Source organism: Bubalus bubalis, chromosome 4, assembly GCF_019923935.1.
Source record: "Bubalus bubalis isolate 160015118507 breed Murrah chromosome 4, NDDB_SH_1, whole genome shotgun sequence".
In the NCBI taxonomy this organism is placed as follows: Eukaryota; Metazoa; Chordata; class Mammalia; order Artiodactyla; family Bovidae; genus Bubalus; species Bubalus bubalis.
Window position 1 is genome coordinate 134,249,347 of NC_059160.1, and position 19,757 is coordinate 134,269,103.

General features: G+C 39.3%; 1 protein-coding gene across 4 annotated transcripts in view; it reads left to right on the forward strand.

The window, feature by feature from the left end:
- Positions 1 to 19,757, forward strand: part of PHYHIPL (phytanoyl-CoA 2-hydroxylase interacting protein like) — a 114,451-nt gene that overhangs the window by 59,909 nt on the left and 34,785 nt on the right. The window contains exon 1 of one of the 4 annotated variants that reach the window (XM_025285102.3): positions 17,778 to 17,795. The exons of the other annotated variants lie outside the window; for them this stretch is intronic. The gene's annotated coding sequence lies outside the window, so the exon portion shown is untranslated. Of the gene's footprint in view, positions 1 to 17,777; positions 17,796 to 19,757 lie in introns of those variants that run through there. 4 annotated transcript variants of the gene reach the window in all.

Sequence of the window (19,757 nt, forward strand, 5' to 3'; positions counted from 1 at the left end):
GACTAGACTCGCTACATAATTTCATGAAGCAGGCTTATTTTAATACCCCAAAGTATTCTATCCATAACTGCTATTAGAAGTCACAACATAAATGCTAATTGGATCCATTTACATATAAAGTTATTAATTTTTTTTAAGTTTGATATGAACTGTAACCACTATTTTCCTGGAGGTTTTTTTCCTTGAAAAATAATGGTCATTATCTTACTACATGGAAGTACCTCCATAAATGTCAATTAAATGAATTTGGTTGTCCGTTCAGTCCAGTCACTCAGTCATGTCCGACTCTTTGTGACCCCATGGACTGCAGCATGCCAGGCTTCCCTGTCCATCCCTGGAGCTTGCTCAAACTCATGTCCATCAAGTCAGTGATGCCATCCAATCATCTCTTTCTCTGCTATCCCCTTCTCCTCCTGCCTTCAATCTTTCCCAGCATCAGAGTCTTTTCCAATGAGTCAGTTCTTCAATCAGGTAGCCAAAGTATTGGACCTTCAGCATCAGTCCTTCCAGTGAATATTCAGGGCTGATTTCCTTTAGGATTGACTGTTTTGATCTCCTTGCAGTCCAAGGGACTCTCAGGAGTCTTCTCCAATACCAGACTTCAAAAGCATCAATTCTTTGGTACTCAACTTTGTTTATGGTCCAACTCTTATATCCGTACATGACTACTAGAAAAACCATAGCTTTGACTAGATGGACCTTTGTTGGCAAAGTAATGTCTGCTGTCTAGGTTTGTCATACACAGCTTTTCTTCCAAGGAGCAAGCATCTTTTAATTTCATGGCTACAGTCACCATCTGCAGTGATTTTGGAGCCCAAGAAAATAAAGTCTCTCATTGCTTCCATTGTTTCCCCATCTATTTGCCATGAAGTGATGCAACTGGATGCCATGATCTTCGTTTTTTGAATGTTGTGTTTTAAGCTAGTTTTTTCACTCTTCTCTTTCACTTTCATCAAGAGGCTCTTTAGTTCTTCTTCACTTTCTGCCATAAGGGTGGTGCCATTTGCATATCTGAGGTTACTGATATTTCTCCCAGCAATCTTGATTCTAGCTTGTGCTTCATCCAGCCTGGCATTCCACATGATGTACTTTGCATATAAGTTAAATAAGCAGGGTGACAATATACAGCCTTGATGTATGCCTTTGCCAATTTTGAACCAGTCTATTGTTCCATGTCTGGTTCTAACTGTTGCTTTTGACCTTTGAATTTGGTTATAGATTGATAATTTTTCAAGATTATTAAATACACTGGGGGGACTAAGGTCATTATTAGAGAAACAGAAGGAGGAAAGAACTCTTAATTGACATCCACAATGGATAGTAACTTTTCCCCTAAGAAAGCATTATTTCATATAGTAATTTCATTTAAAATGTATATCTTCATCAGAGTTTCTAGTATACTACAAGATAGGTAGCACAAAACACAGGTCTTAATGAATTCATATAAAAATAACAAAGGGTCAGGTACATTGAAAAAGCAGAGAATAGGATTATGGAAACAAGTTGTGTTTGTTTTATACTCTTGGAGAAAAGGAGCAGCAAAAGCAGTTCAGGCCTATATTAATAGATTCTGCTACTTTTCACACCATTTTATGCTGAACTGATAATAACTAACAAAATAAACTGATAGTGCTTCTTGAGTATTCCCACTTTCATCTGCCCCTGGGTCTCCTTGCTTGTTGTTCTTGTTCAGTTGCTCAGTTGTGCCTGACTCATGACCCTGTCTACTGCAGCATGCCAGACTTTCCTGTCCTTCTCTATATTCCTGGAATTTGCTCAGATTCATGTCCGTTGAATCAATGATGCCATCAACCTTCTCATCCTCGGTTACCCCCTTCTCCTGCTCCCTTCAATCTTTTCCAGCATCAGGGTTTTTTTTCCAATAAGTTGGCTTTTTGCTTCAACTGGCCAAAGTATTAGAGTTCCCACATCAGTCCTTCAATGAATATTCAGGATTGATTTCCTTTAGAATTGACTGATTTGATCCCCTTGCAGTCCAAGGGACTTTCAAGAGTCTTCACCAGCACCGTAGTTGGAAAGCATCAATTCTTCGGTGGTCAGCCTTCATTATGGTCCAACTCTCACATCCAACATGACTTCTGGAAAAACCATAGCTTTGACTGTATGGACCACATCAGCAAAGTGATATCTTTGTTTTTTAATATGATTTCTAGGTTTGTCATAGCTTTCCTTCCACCTAGGAGCACGCATCTTTTACTTTCATGGCTGCTGTCACAATCTGTAGTGATTTTGGAGCCTAAGAAAATAAAGTCTTAGGCTTTATGGTTTCCATTGTTTCCCCATCCATTTGCCATGAAGTGATGGGACCGGATGTCATGATCTTTTGAATGTGGTGTTTTAAGCCAGATGTTTCACTCTCCTCTTTCACTTTCTTTTTTTTTTTTAAATTTAATTTTATTTTTAAACTTTACAATATTGTATTGGTTTTGCCAAATATCAAAATGAATCCGCCACAGGTATACATGTGTTCCTCATCCTGAACCCCCCTCCCTCCTCCCTCCCCATACCATCCCTCTGGGTCATCCCAGTGCACCAGCCCCAAGCATCCAGTATCATGCATCGAACCTGGACTGGCGACTTGTTCCATATATGATATTATATGTATTTCAATGCCATTCTCCCAAATCTTCCCACCCTCTCCCTCTCCCACAGAGTCCAAAAGACTGTTCTAATCCCACTGCTGGGCATACACACTGAGGAAACCAGAATTGAAAGAGACACATGTACCCCAATGTTCATAGCAGCACTGTTTATAATAGCCAGGACATGGAAGCAACCTAGATGTCCATCAGCAGATGAATGGATAAGAAAGCTGTGGTACATATACACAATGGAGTACTACTCAGCCATTAAAAAGAATACATTGGAATCAGTTCTAATGAGGTGGATGAAACTGGAGCCTATTATACAGAGTGAAGTAAGCCAGAAAGAAAAACACCAATACAGTATACTAAAGCATATATATGGAATTTAGAAAGATGATAACAATAACCCTGTATACAAGACAGCAAAAGAGACACTGATGTATAGAACAGTCTTTTGGACTCCTCTTTCACTTCCATCAAGAGGCTCTTTAGTTCCTCTTCACTTTCTGCCATAAGGGTGGTGTCATCTGCATATCTGAGGTTATTGATATTTCTCCCTGCAGTCTTGATTCCAGCTTGTGCGTCATACAGTCTGGCATCTTGCATGATGTATTCTGCATAGAAGTTAAATATGCAAGTGGACAATATACAGCCTTGATGTACTCCTTTCCCAATATGGAACCAGTCTGTTGTTCCATGTCCAGTTCTACCTGTTGCTTCTTGACCTGCATACAGATTTCTCAGGAGGTAGATAAGGTGGTCTGGTATTCCCATCTCTTTAAGAATGTTCCAGTTTGTTGTGATCCACAGAGCCAAAAGTTTAGTCAATGAAGAAGTAGGTGTTTTTCTGGAATTCTCTTGCTTTTTCTAGGATCCAGTGGATGTTAACAATTTGACCTCTGATTCCTCTGCCTTCTTTAAATCCAGCTTGTATATCTGGAAGTTCTCAATTCAGATACTACTGAAACCTAGCTTGAAGGATTTTAAGGATTACCTTGCTAGCATGTGAAATGAGGACAACTGTGCAGTAGTTTGAACATTCTTTGGCATTGCCCTTATTTGGGATTGGAATGAAAACTGACTTTTTCAGTCCTGTGGCTACTACTGAGTTTTCCAAATATGCTAACATCCTGAATGCAGCACTTCAACAAAATCATCTTTTAGGATTTGAAATAGCACAGCTGGAATTCCATCACCTCTGCTAGCTTTGTTTGTAGTAATGCTTCCTAAGGATTACTTGATTTCAGACTCCCAGCATGTCTGGCTATCACACCATTGTAGTCCTTTTCTGTACAGTTCTGTGTCTTCTTGCCACCTCTTCTTAATCTCTTCTGCTTCTGTTAGGTTGTTGACTTTCCTGTCCTTTATTGTGTCCATCTTTGCATGAAATGTTCCCTTGGTATCTCTGGAGAAGGAAATGGCCACTCATCCCAGTATTCCTGCCTGGGAAATCCCATGGACAGAGGACCCTGGAGGGCTACAGTCCATGGGGTCACAAAAGAGTCTGACATGAGTTACCAACTAACAACAACAGTGCTCTACTCCATCATGGTGTCACAGTTTCCCTTTGGCAAGGAAATATAATCAGAAAAAAGTTGAGTTCCTAGATGTAGTGATATATTAATTTGATTATGTATAAGAGAAGCTTAAGACAATTACACTTGAGAAAAAGTGTGATAGCCAAGTATGACTGTCAGCTCAGTTCAGTTCAGTCGCTCGGTTGTGTCCGACCCTTTGCGACCCCATGAACCACAGCACGCCAGGCCTCCCTGTCCATCACCAAGTCCCGGAGTTTACCCAAACTCATGTCCATCGAGTTGGTGATGCCATCCAGCCATCTCATCCTCGGTTGTCCCTTTCTCCTCCTGCCCTCAATCCCTCCCAGCATCAGGGTTTTTTCCTATGAGTCAACTCTTCGCATGAGGTGGCCAAAGTATTGGAGTTTCAGCTTCAGCATCAGTCCTTTGAAAGAACACCGAGGACTAAGTATCTTCTTTAGGATGGACTGGTTGGATCTCCTTGCAGTCCAAGGGACTCTCAAGAGTCTTCTCCAACACCACAGTTCAAAAGCATCAATTCTTTGGCACTCAGTTTTCTTCACAGTCCAACTCTCACATCCATACATGACCACTGGAAAAACCATAGCCTTGACTAGACAGACCTTTGTTGGCAAAGTAATGTCTCTGCTTTTTAATATGCTAAGTTGGTCATAACTTTTCTTCCAAGGAGTAAGCGTCTTTTAATTTCATGGCTGCAATCACCATCTGCAGTGATTTTGGAGCCCCCAAAAATAAAGTCTGACACTGTTTCCCCATCTATTTGCCATGAAGTGATGGGACCAGATGCCATGATCTTTGTTTTCTGAATGTTGAGTTATAAGCCAACTTTTCACTGTCCTCTTTTACTTTCATCAAGAGGCTCTTTAGTTCCTTCTCACTTTCTGTCATAAGGGCGGTGTCATCTGCATATCTGAGGTTATTGGTATTTCTCCCAGCAGTCTTGATTCCAGCTGTGCTTCCTCCGGCCCAGCGTTTCTCATGATGTACTCTGCACACAAGTTAAATAAGCAGGGTGACAATATACAGCTTTGACCCGCTCCTTTTCCTATTTGGAACCAGTCTGTTGTTCCATGTCCAGTTCTAACTGTTGCTTCCTGATCTGCATATAGGTTTCTCAAAAGGCAGGTCAGGTGGTCCGGTATTCCCATCTCTTGAAGAATTTTCCACAGTTTTTTGTGATCCAAACAGTCAAAGGCTTTGGCATAGTCAATAAAGCAGAAATAGATGGTTTTCTGGAACTCTTGCTTTTTCGATGATCCAGCAGATGTTGGCAATTTGATCTCTGGTTCCTCTGCCTTTTCTAAAATCAGCTAGAACATCTAGAAGTTCATGGTTCACATATTGCTGAAGCCTTGCTTGGAGAATTATGAGCATTACTTTACTAGCATGTGAGATGAGTGCAATTGTGCGGTAGTTTGAGCATTCTTTGGCATTGCCTTTCTTTGGGATTGGAATGAAAACTGACCTTTTCCAGTCCTGTGGCCACTGCTGAGTTTTCCAAATTTGCTGGCATATTGAGTGCAAAACTTTTACAGCATCATCTTTCAGGATTTGAAATAGCTCAACTAGAATACCATCACCTCCACTAGCTTTGTTCATAGTGATGCTTTTGAAGGCCCACTTGACTTCATATTCCAGGATATCTGGCTCTAGGTGAGTGATCACATCATCATGATTATCTGGGTCGTGCAGATCTTTTTTGTACAGTTCTTCTGTGTATTCTTGCCACCTCTTCTTAATATCTTTTGCTTCTGTTAGGCCCATACCATTTCTGTCCTTTATCAAGTCCATCTTTGCATGAAATGTTCCCTTGGTATCTCTAATTTTCTTGAAGCACTCTCTAGTCTTTCCCATTCTGTTGTTTTCCTCTATTTCTTTACACTGATCGCTGAGGAAGGCTTTCTTATCTCTCCTTGCTATTCTTTGGAACTCTGCATTCAGATGCTTATATTTTCCTTTTCTCCTTTGCTTTTCACTTCTCTTCTTTTCACAGCTATTTGTAAGGCCTCCTCAGACAGCCATTTTTCTTTTTTGCATTTCTTTTCCATGGGGATGGTCTTGAAACCTGTTTCCTGTACAGTGTCCCAAACCTCAGTCCATAGTTCATCAGGCACTCTGTCTATCAGATCTAGTCCCTTAAATCTGTTTCTCACTTTCACTGTATAATCATAAGGGATTTGATTTAGGTTATACCTGAATGGTCTATTGGTTTTCCCTACTTTCTTCATTTCAGTCTGAATATGGCAATAAGGACTTAATGATCTGAGCCACAGTCAGCTCCCAGTCTTATTTTTGCTGACTATAGAGCTTATCCATCTTTGGTTGCAAAGAATATAATCAAGCTGATTTGGGTATTGACCATCTGGTGATGTCCATATGTAGAGTCTTCTCTTGTGTTGTTGGAAGAGGGTGTTTGCTATGACCAGTGTGTTCTCTTGGCAAAATTCTATTAGCCTTTGCCCTGCTTCATTCCGTATTCCAAGGCCAAATTCGCCTGTTACTCCAGGCGTTTCTTGACTTCCTACTTTTGCATTCCAGTCCCCTATAATGAAAAGGACATCTTTTTTGGGTGTTAGTTCTAAAAGATCTTGTAGGTCTTCATAGAACCGTTCAACTTCAGCTTCTAGCATGCTGAAGAGGCAAGCCTACAAATGGTGTGAAGCATTAATCTTGTGCTGATTCTTATGTCAGTGAAAGCTACATATTGTGTTTTCTTCTCTGAACTGCTGTATCCACTGTTGTATGTGAAGGGTCAGCACCCCAGAGATTGACCGATTTTCTTGATTTCACACAGAAGATCAAAATTCTATAAAGTCCATGAGCATTGTAATTGAACTATATCTGAATATATCTGAACTATATTCAGATTCTTTTGAATATTAGTGACTTGAACTTCAGAGTCTGAGGTTCCAGAGTAGTCATATTCCCCTGCTTTGACCACATAGATTGCCTTGGTGGTGGTGGTAGTTTAGTCACTAAGTCATGTCTAACTCTCACAACCCCATGGACTGTAGCCTGCTAGGCTCCTCTGTCCATGGAATTTCCCAGGAAAGAATACTTGAGTGGGTTTCCATTTCCTTCTCCAGAGGATCTTCCTGACCCAGGGATTGAACCCAGGTCTTCTGCATTGCAGGCAGATTCTTTATAGATTCAGCCACCAGGGAAGCCAGAGATTGCCTTAACAGAGAGGAAAATTTGCATTAGTATTCAGGTGCCTGTGTTCCCTGTAGAACTATTTTCCTAATATTGTGAGTTGAATTTCTATGTCCTCCATTTGTAACTCCTAACCTCTAGAGTAATGAGAAGCTGTGAAAAAGTTGGTATTGGGAGGTTTCAGTAGCCTTGCAGCTGGTTCAGTAAATGCATTTTCATCATTGGGTGAAGAATAAAATAGTACCCCATAAAAGTTTCTTGAAAAATGAACTGGAATTCCCTTAATAAAGAAGTACTATTACATGGATTTAAAGCAACCCCAGGAACAATACTTACAGAGTAGAGATTTATGATCCAAAATTGGGATGAAATGCCATTTGAATACTATGGTTCTTGGGAAATATGCTTTCAGAAATCCTTTATTAATGATTTGGATGTGAAATAACCATGAAAAATATACAGATCAGTAGGATGTGCTATAAGCATAAATCTAAGAGAAATAGTTCAAAAAGAGATGCTTAAGAATTGGGTACAGAGAAAAGAGTAATAAAAAGTGATATATTGTGCAAAAATAAAAACTAGAGGCTTGTGGAAAGAAAGACTATAGCAAACAGGGTGGCAAGCATTAAGATTAAATAATACTTTAAAAACAGAAAATTAGATGTGACCTGCAGTGATTTTTTTTAAGAATATATTTGAGTGGGAAGCATGGTGTAATTTAGAGATTATATTCAAATGTCACATCAAGATTGGGAACATATAGCCTCTTTCAGCATATATTGATTTACTCAAAAATACTTGGGTATATCTGGACCCTAATGAATGTCAGTCTATTTATAGGATTTCCAAAAAAAAAAAAAAAAAATCATTCAAGACTTGGAGGCACTGACATTCTGGAGTGAATTAGAAAAGTTATGCATTAATTAGACTAAAGGATCGAGTCAATTAGTATTGCTTTTGTCTATCAGAGTAATGTTAAATTAACTAACGTCTATTGTCTGCTACATGCTAGATGCTGTATTAAATGTTTTGTATGTCTTCATGCCTCATTTAATAATCATCTACCCTGTGAGAAAATGGAGACATTTTTGTTGTTGTTTTTTGTTTAGTTGTTAAGTCATGTCTGAGCTTTGCGACCCCATGCACTGCATCACCAACTCCTAAAGTTTACCCAAACTCATGATCATTGAGTTGGTGAAGCTATCTAACCATCTCATCCTCTGTTGCCCCCTTCTCCTGCCCTCAGTGGAGGCTTAGCATGTTAAAATATTAATATGAGATCAGGCAGTTCCTTGTGGCCTAGGTGTAATTCAAACCCTTGTCTATCAAACTAGTATAAGCAATCTTAGCCAATCTGTAATAATTGTTATTCAGTCACCCAGTTGTGTCCAACTGTTTGTGACCCCCACGGACTGCAGCACACCAGACCTCCCTGTCTTTCACTATCTCCTGGAGTTTGCCCATGTTCATGTTCATTGCATCAGTGATGCCATCCAACCATCTCATCCTCTGATGCCCTCTTCTCCTTCTGCCCTTGATCTTTCCCAGCATCAAGGACTTTTCAGTGAGTCATCTGATGCACACAGATGACTGGAGCTTCAGCATCAGTCCTTCCAGTGAATATTCAGGGTTGATCTCCCTTAAGATTGACTGGTTTGATCTCCTTGCTGTCCAAGGAACTTTCAGGAGTCTTTTCCAGCACCACAGTTTGAAAGCATCAATTCTTTGGCACTCTGCCTTCTTTATAGTCCAGCTCTCACAACCGTACCTGACCACTGGGAAGACCATAGCCTTCACTATATGGCCCTTTGTTGGCAGAGTAATGTTCTCTGCTTTTCAACACATTGTCTAGGTGTCTAGGTTTGTCATCGCTTTTCCTGCCAAGAGGCAATCATTTTCTGATTTCAAGGCCTGCAGTCACCGTCCGCAGTGATTTTGGAGCCCAAGAAGAGGAAATCTGTCACTACTTCCACTCTTTTCTCTTCTACTTGTCATGCAGTAATGGGGCCGGATGCCATGATCTTAGTTTTTTTAATATTTAGTTTAAGTCAGCTCTTTTACTCTCCTCCTTCACTTTCATCAAGAGGCTCTTTAATTCCTCTTCTCTTTCGCCATTAGAGTGGTATCATCCACATACCTGAGGTTGTTGATGTTTCTCCTGCTATCTTGATTCCGGCTTGTAACTCACCCAGCCGGGCATTTCTCATGATGTGCTCAGTTTATAGGTTAAACAGTGTGACAGCAGACAGCCCTGTCGCACTCCTCTCTCCATCTTGAACCAATCAGTTGTTCCATACAGGGTACTAACTGTTGCTTCTTGACCCGCGTACAGATTTCTCAGGAGACAGGTAAGATTGTCTGGTAGTCCCATCTTTCTAAGAGCTTTCCACAGTTGGTCATCATCCACACAGTCAAAGCTTTAGTGTAGTCCATGAAACAGAAATAGATGTTCTCCTGAAATTCCTTTGCATTCTCTATAATCCAGCAAATGTTGGCAATTTGATCTCTAGTTCCTCTTCCTTTTCTAAACCCACCTTGGACATCTGGAAGTTCTTAGTTCGCATAAAGCTAAAGCCTAGCGTGCATTTTTTTCTATTGGAAAACTATGTAAATTTTATAGATTCTGCTTTGAATTCTTGGTAAAATTCAAGATTGGATTTAATGAAACTTATACAAGACAAAAAATGAAAGATAAACTGATTTATAAGGAGACTTAATTGTGAACAGAAAAAGAATATAAAAAAATGAATAATGCTATATCAATTCTAAAATTCCATTGCAGCAAAGAATGAAATACATACTGAAGAAAATAAATCAGAGATATTGAGGAAACACTTAGAATTTTTTGCTGAGAATGTAAAAGACAAGCCAGAAATGAAAATAGAAGCTAGTATATATATGAAGGTCAGAAACAGATCGATCTATAACAAATTTACCCAAAAAGATTTACAATGAAAAATGCACGAATGAACAAAGATTCATGCACAGGAAAATTGAAGGATATAAAGTAGGATATAAATTATTTCAAAGTATAATTAATGTATTACACTTATTCAGATGAAAATGATCTTTTTTTTATTAAAAAGGTTGTTGGCGCCCAGTGATGGTATGCACATTATAACACATACATACACACAGACACACATATATACACACAATGTGGCATTAAGATCTAGAAAGCAAAAAGGATAAATAAGCTGAAACAACGGGCACTTCTATGGTTTTTATGTTTTACATTTAGGTTTTTGCCTTTTTAGGATAAAGATTTCAACTTTTGCCCATCCAAACACATGGACATTTTAGGTAGTAATATACTGAACTGATAAAACTGCCAAAAAAAGACACTCCAAAACTATAGTTGGGAATATAAATTGATGAAAACAAATGTGATTCAATATTTTTAGTTCTTGGGGTTTATCCAAAGATAAATAATCATAGATATGCCAAAAAAATTACATAGATTATTAACTGAGTGTTATTACAGGAAAACACTGAAAACGTCAATGTACATGTCCAATATTAGGATGGCTGATTGATAGAATAGAATACACCAAGACTAGAATATATGTAGTCATAGGAAATGGAGAAGGCAATGGCAACCCACTCCAGTACTCTTGCCTGGGAAATCCCATGGACAGAACAGCCTGGTAGGCTATAGTCCATGGGGTCGTGAAGAGTTGGACGCGACTGAGCGACTGAGTGACTTCACTTTTCACTTTCATTCACTGGAGAAGGAAATGGCAACCCACTCCAGTGTTCTTGCCTGGAGAATTCCAGGGACGGGGGAGCCTGGTGGGCTGCCGTCTATGGGGTCACACAGAGTCAGACATGACTGACGTGACTTAGCAGCAGCAGCAGTCATAGGAAATCAGTCATAATCTAGTAAGAGAAAACCAAGTTATAAAGCAATATGCTATAACAGTGGTCCTCAATCTTTTTGGCACTGGGGAACGGTTTCATGGAAGACAGTTTTCCTATGGGGAAGGTTTCTGGATGCCTCAAACGCAATATATTTATTGTGAACTTTATTTCCATTATTCTTACATCGCTCAGTTGGTAAAAAACCACCCTACAAAGGAGAGCCAGGTTCAATTCCTGGGTTGAGAAGATCCCCTGGAGAAGGGCATAGCAAGCAATTTCAGTCAATTCCAGTATTCTTGCCTGGAGAACTCCATGGACAGAGGAGCCTGGTGGGTTACAGTCCATGGGGTCGCAGAGTTGGACACCAATGAGCAACTAACACCATCTCAGATCATCAGGCATCAAATCCCAGAAGTTGGGGACCCCTGTGCTATATAGTATGTTAATAATATAGTGATTGAAAGTGATTTTTATTTTCTTTTTTGTGTTTGTCCTAGAAGTGCCAACAATATTCAGTGTTATGATTAAGAATACTTTTATTTTGGGAGTTCATTGCGAATAAAGCAGAGAAAATTTCAGGTTTTGCTGTGGTTACTATTTTCAGTTTTATTACTGTTTTAATTAATTTTTCTTTCATGACTTTAAAAATATTGCAACATTTTAAAGTTATTTTATGAAAAATGTTTTTAGCCCAGCAGACTATATTTCTGATTTTATAATGAAAGTTATTGACATATATATTTATTTAAACATTTACATACACATACACTTTTAATTATGAAGTCAATTGTCCTTTTTGTACTATGGTAGCTGATTTTTTTTTTAATCACTAAAATTTTAAGAAAGAAAAAAAAAGGTATGATAATGAGGAAATTGCTCCTGATAGTCATTTTTAAGGAAAGTGATTGGAGTTTTCAGTCTGTCTGCCCTCTGATGGAGAAGGCTAAAACTCTTATGGAAGCTTCCTGATGGAAGAGACTAATTGAGGGGGAAACTGGTTCTTGTTATGATGGGCGGGGCCATGCTCAATAAATCTTTAATCCAAGTTTCTGTTGACAGGTAGAGCTGTTCCCTCCCTGTTATTTACCTGGGGCCAAATCACTTTCACCTTCATGCATTGGAGAAGGAAATGGCAACCCACTCCAGTGTTCTTGCCTAGAGAATCTCAGGGACGGGGGAGCCTGGTGGACTGCAGTCTATGGGATCACACAGAGTTGGGCACGACTGAAGCAACTTAGTAGCAGCAGCAGCAAACTATGGTGGCCCCACAGCCTTGTCTAACTCAATGAAACTATGAGCCATGCCATGTAGGGCTAACTAAGACAGACTGTTCCTGGTGAAGAGTTCTGACAAAATGTGGTCCACTGGAGAAGGGAATGGCGAACCACTTCAGTATTCTTGCCTTGAGAAACCCATGAACTGTATGAAAAGGCTACAGGATAGAACACTGAAAGATGAACTCCCCAGGTCAGTAGGTGCCCAATATGCTACTGGAGATCAGTGGAGAAGTAACGCCAGAAAGAATAAAGAGACAGAGCCAAAGCAAAAGAACACCCAGTTGTGGATGTGACTGGTGTTAGAAGCAGAGTTCTATGCTCTAAAGAGCAATATAGCAAAGGAACCTGGAATGTAAGGTCTATGAATCAAGGCAAATTGGAAGTGGTCAAACGAGATGTCGAGAGTGAACATTGACATTTTAGGAATCAGCAAACTAAAATAGACTGGAATGGGTGAATTTAATTCAGATGACCATTATATCTACTACTGTGAGCAAGAAATGGAATAGCTTTCATAGTCAACAGAACAGTCTGAAATGCAGTACTTGGATGCAATCACAAAAATGACAGAATGATCTCTGTTTGTTGCCAAGGCAAACCATTCAGTATCACGGTACTTGAAATCTATGCTCCAACCAGTAGTGCTGAAGAAGCTGAAGTTGAAAGGCTCTGTGAAGACCTATAAGACCTTTTAGAACTAACACCCCAAAAATATGTCCTTTTCATTATAGGGGACTGGAATGCAAAAGTAGGAAATCAAGAAACACCTGGAGTAACAGGCAAATTTTACCTTTGAGTACAGAATGAATAGGGCAAAGGCTAATAGAGTTTTGCCAAGAGAACACACTGGTCACAGCAAACACCCTCTTTCAACAACACAAGAGAACACTCTACATATGGACACACCAGATGGTCAATATCGAAATCAGATTGATTATATTCTTTGCAGCCAAAGCAGGAGAAGCTCTATACAGTCAGCAAAATCAAGACCAGGAGCTGAATGTGGCTCAGATCATGAACTCCTTATTGCCAAATTCAGACTTAAATTGAAGAAAGTGGGGAAAACCACTAGAACATTCAGGTATGACCTAAACCAAATCCCTTATGATTATACAGTGGAGGTGAGATAAATACAAGGGATTAGATCTGATAGAATCTCTGAAGAACTGTGGGCAGAGGTACATGACATTGTACAGGAGGCAGTGATTAAGACCATCCTCAAGAAAAAGAAATGCAAAAAATGCAAAATGGCTGTCTGAGGAGACCTTACAAATAGCTGTGCAAAGAAGAGAAGTGAAAGGCAAAGGAGAAAAGGAAAGATATAAGCATCTAAATGCAGAGTTCCAAAGAATAGCAAGGAGAGATAAGAAAGCCTTCCTCAGTGATCAGTGCAAAGAAATAGAGGAAAACAATAGAATGGGAAAGACTAGAGATCTCTTCAAGAAAATTAGAGATACCAAGGGAACATTTCATGCAAAGATGGGCACAAGAAAGGACAGAAAAGGTATGGAACTAACAGAAGCAAAATATATTAAGAAGAGGTGGCAAGAATACACAAAAGAACTATTAAAAAAAAAAAAAAAGATCTTCATGACACGGATAATCATGATGGTATGATCCCTCACCTAGAGCCAGACATCCTGGAATGTGAAGTCAAATGGGCCTTAAGAAGCATCACGACAAACAAAGCTAGTGGAGGTGATGGAATTCCAGTTGACCTATTTCAAATCCTAAAAGATGATGCTGTGAAAGTGCTGCACTCAATGTGCCAGGAAATTTGGAAAACTAAGCAATGGCCACAACAGACTAGTTCCAAATAGGAACCAGTCAAGGCTGTATATTGCCACCCTGCTTATTTAACTTATATGCAGAGTACATCATGAGAAACGCTGAACTGGAAAAAACACAAGCTGGAATCAAGATTGCCAGGAGAAATATCAATAATCTCAGATATGTAGATGACACCACCCTTATGGCAGAAAGTAAAGAGGAACTAAAAAGCCTCTTGATGAAAGTGAAAGAGGAGAGTGAAAAAGTTGGCTTAAAGCTCAACATTCAGAAAACGAAGATCATGGCATCTGGTCCCATCACTTCATGGGAAATAGATGGGGAAACAGTGGAAACAGTGTCAGACTTTATTTTTTTGGGCTCCAAAATCACTGCAGATGGTGACTGCAGTCATGAAATTAAAAGATGCTTACTCCTTGGAAGGAAAGTTATGACCAACCTAGATAGCATATTCAAAAGCAGAGACATTACTTTGCCAACAAAGGTCTGTCTAGTCAAGGCTATGGTTTTTCCAGTAGTCATGTATGGATGTGAGAGTTGGACTGTGAAGAAAACTGAGTGCCAAAGAATTGATGCTTTTGAACTGTGGTGTTGGAGAAGACTCTTGAGAGTCCCTTGGACTGCAAGGAGATCCAACCAGTCCATTCTAAAGGAGATCAGTCCTGGGTGTTCTTTGGAAGGAATGATGCTAAAGCTGAAATTCCAGTACTTTGGCCACCTCATGCAAAGAGTTGACTCATTGGAAAATATTCTGATGCTGGGAGGCATTGGGGGCAGGAGGAGAAGGGGACGACAGAGGATGAGATGGCTGGGTGGCATCACCGAGTTGATGGACGTGAGTTTGAGTGAATTCAAGGAGTTGGTGATGGACAGGGAGGCCTGGCGTGCTGCAGTTCATGGGGTCGCAAAGAGTCAGACATGACTGAGCGACTGAACTGAACTGAAGCAGTGGCCACAGGACTGGAAAAGGACAGTTTTCATTCTCATCCCAAAGAATGACAACGCAAAGAATGGTCAAACTACCGCACAAATGCACAAAATTCTCCAAGCCAGGTTTCAACAGTATGTGAACTGTGAACTTCCAGATATTCAAGCTGGTTTTAGAAAAGGCAGAGGAACCAGAGATCAAATTGCCAACATCCATCAGATCATTGAAAAAGCAAGAGAGTTCCAGAAAAACATCTACTTCTCCTTTATTGACTACACTAAAGGCTTTTACTGTGTGGATCACAACAAACTGGAAAATTCTGAAAGAGATACCAATACCAGACCACCTGACCTGCCTCTTGAGAAATCTGTATGCAGGTCAGGAAGCAACAGTTAGAACTGGACATGGAACAACAGACTGGCTCCAAGGGGAAGGAGTATGTCAAGGCTTATTTATATTGTCACCCTGCTTATTTAACTTCCATGCCGAGTACATCATGAAAAACACTGGACTGGATTAAGCACAAGCTGGAATCAAGATTGCCAGCGAAATGTCAATAACCTCATATATGCAGATGACACCACCCTTATGGCAAAAAGCGAAGAAGAACTAAAGAGCCTCTTGATGAAAGTGAAAGTGAGTGAAAAAGTTAGCTTAAAACTCAATATTCATAAAACTAAGATCATGGCATCTGGTCCCATCACTTCATGGCAAATAGACAGGGAAACGGTGGAAAACTATTTTGGGGAGCTCCAAAATCACTGTAGATGATGATTGCAGCCATGAAGTAAAAGATGCGTGCTCCTTGGAAGGAAAGTGATGACCATCTAGACAGCATATTAAAAAGCAGAAACATTACATTACCAACAAAGGTCCATCTAGTCAAAGCTATGGTTTTTCATGTAGTCATGTATGGATGTGAGAATTGGACTATAAAGAAAGCTGAGCAGTGAAGAATTGATGCTTTTGAACTGTCGTGTTGGAGAAGACTCTTGAGAGTCCCTTGGACTGCAAGGAGATCCAACCAGTCCATCCTGAAGGAAATCAGTCCTGAATATTCATTGGAGGGACTGATGCTGAAGCTGAAACTCCAATACTTTGGCCACCTGATGGAAAGAACTGACTCTTTTGAAAAGACCCTTATGCTGGGAAAGATTGAGGGCAGGAGGAGAAGGGGACAACAGAGGATGAGATGGTTGGATGGCATCACCGACTCAATGGTCATGAGTTTGGGTAAACTCCAGGAGTTGGTGATGAACAGGGAGGCCTCGAGTGCTGCAATCCACGGGGTCACAGAGTCGGACATGACTGAGTGACTGAACTGAACTGAAGGGAAGTGAATCTAACACCTGCAATTTTTTTCTTGTAAGGACAACCCAAAGCTAATTTTTTAAAGTACCTTTCTTGTTTTTCAAGTCACTAAGTCATATTCAACCCTTTGCGACCCCATAGACTGCAGCATGTCCCGCTCCCCTCTCCTCTACTATCTCCCAGAGTTTGCTCAAATTTATGTCCATTGAGTTAGTGATGCTTTCTAACCATCTCATCCTCTGCCACCCACTTCTCATCATGCTTTCAATCTTTCCCAGCATCAGGGTCTTTTCCATCAGGTATCCAAAGTACTGGAGTGAATTTTAGGGTTGATTTCCTTTAGGATGGACTGCTTTGATATCCTTACAGTCCAAGGGACTCTCAAGAGTCTTCTCCACCACCACAGTTCAGAAGCAAGAATCCTTTAGCACTCAGCCTTCTTTATGGTCCAACTCTCATATCCATACATGACTACTGGAAAAACCATAGCCTTGACTAGATGGACCTTTGTCAGCAAAATAATCTCTCTGCTTTTTAATATGCTGTCTAGGTGGGTCATAACTTTCCTTTCAAGGAGTAAGCGTCTTTTAATTTCATGGCTACAGTCACTGTCCACAGTGATTTTGGAGCCCAAGAAAATAAAATCTGTCACTGTTTACCCATCTATTTGCCATGAAGGGATGGAATTGGATTCCATGATTTTAATGTTTTGAATGTTGAGTTTTAAGCCAACTTTTTCACTCTCTTCTTTCAGCCCCATTAGGAGGCTCATCAAGAGGCTTTCTGCCTCTTTCCTCTTCACTTTCTGCCATTAGAGTGGTATCATCTGCATATGTGAGGCTGTTGGTATTTTCTGCCAGCAGTATTGATTCCAATTCGTGATTCATCCAGCCTGGCATTTCACATGATGTACTCTGCACAGAAGTTAAATAAGCAAGGTGACAATATACAGCCTTGTCATACTCCATCCCGAATTTTGAACCAGTCTTTTGTTCCCTGTCTGGTTCTAACTGTTGCTTCTTGACCTGCATACAGGTTTCTCAGGAGGCAGATAAGGTGGTCTGGTATTCCCATCCCTTAAGAATTTCCACAGTTTGTTGTGATCCATACAGTCAAAGGCTGTACAGTCAGTAAAGCAGAAGTAAATGTTTTTCTGGAATTCCCTTACTTTTTCTATGATCCCACAGATCTTGGCAATTTGATCTATGGCTCTTCTGCCTTTTCTAAACCCATCTTGTACATCTGAAAGTTCTTCATTCACATACTGCTGAAGCCTAGCCTGAAAGATTTTGAGTCCTCACTAGCAGAAGAGGTGAGTGCAACTTTACAGTAGTTTGAACATTCTTTGGCATTGCCCTTCTTTGGGATTGAAATGCAAACTGACCTTTTCCAGTCCTGTGGCCACTACTGAGTTTTCAAAATTTGCTGACATATTGAGTGTTGCATTTTAACAGCAGCATCTTTCTGGGATTTTATATAGCTCAGCCAAAGCACTCTTTCTCTTACTTTATTCAAACTGAGTCATTTATGCCCTTTTATCTACTGTAACTAAGAATTTAGATTGACTTTTATGATAGCAGTCTAGGAAATATAATATAAGGAGGAAAAACTACTTGTTTTTACAAAACTTGTGAGGCCAAGGGACAACGGTGCAAAATTTTTGCTAAAAACAGAGGTCCTCAATAAAATAGAAACATGTTCTGTTGCAGTATTTGTCAGAGTACATCTGTTTGTTAGGTGGTTACATTTTAAATCTTTATTCAGGATAAAACTGCACTAAAATCGGGTGATTTACTTCATAAGGTAATATTGATAACCAAGTAACTTTCTCTTCGATATATCTTTCAAAAAGATAAATATAAATTCATCTCAGAGTGTAAAGAATTTAGCTAAGGACATTGATAGATAAATAAATCTCTGTACAAAGCTATTAAAAAGAAAAAATATTATATATGTGTGTATCATATAATCAAACAGATGAATGTGCATACATAGATATAATGAAACAAAAAGATTGTAATATTTATATTCTGAACATGACTGTAAAATAAAAGAATAAAGATTATAATGAGTAATGTTTGTTTAGAGTAACTTTTCTAATTCTTGAGGGGGAAGGGAAAATATCCTAACATGAAAGTCTTTTTTATTATAAAGTAGATAATTACTGAAATATGCTGACAGTATTTAGTGATATATATAAATTCATAATGCTGCAGTAACCCTGGTTTTATATTTTATATGCATAGAGTGCAATATATGATACTAAAGGTAGATGCAAAGTGGGTTTATTATCCTTTGGTAGGGTTAAAAGGTTTTAGTCTAGAGTCTTTTAAGTTCCTTTAGATAGAGAGTTTGTGTGTGTACATCTCAGATACCTTCTTAAATACATGGAATTACAGTGGATACTCATGGGTATTTAAAAAATAGCTTTCTTGGTATATTTGAAGGGCACATTTGAACCCAACTATGAATCTGAGGACACATTTTAGTGAAATTTTCTTTTGTGCCATATCTATTGAACACCATCTAAATCACGTATTAGTTTTTTCTCTTAGAGATGATTCCTCAACTTTGTTGACAACATTTCTAGTCCTTTTTAGTATTCCAACTCAGTGTTTTCTTCCTGTACCATGTGCTGAATTAACTGAAATGGGAGTACCCTTTTCCTAATGGTTTTCTGTCTCCTCTATGTAGAATACCATTTCCTCAGCTTTCTCACTGCTGTCACCATGTGTGGAAATGCTGCTTCCTCCACAGCATTGTGATCATAGCTAGCAACACTGGCAGATACTTCAGAGTTGCTGAGAAACTAGATTTTTCGGTGTGGGATTTCTTTCTTTTAAATTTTTTATTGAAGTGTAGTTGATTTACAGTGTTGTGTGAGTTTTAAGTGTACAGCAATGTGAATCAGATACACATGTAAAACTAACACAAAAACAATAAATATGAAGGGACACATAAGTTAGCGGCAGAATAATAAGCATCTTCAACAGGCTTTACAAATCTAGAATGATTTCTCAAAGCCAAAGTGAGAAGCCAGCCACTTAGTTCAACCACCTGCCAAAAATATAGCATAAAAATCCAAGGTAGAGATTTCACGTTAAAAATCTTCCTTTCAGGAAGTTTTAATAAAATTAAAAATACAAAAATTTCTTTCCAACAATGATTAAACTTAACAAACAATAAACATTAAAAGGGAATGAATCTAATTTCTAAATAGGTGAATATGAATCCCCCAACCCAGATATTATGTAGAGATTAAGAAGGGAATTGC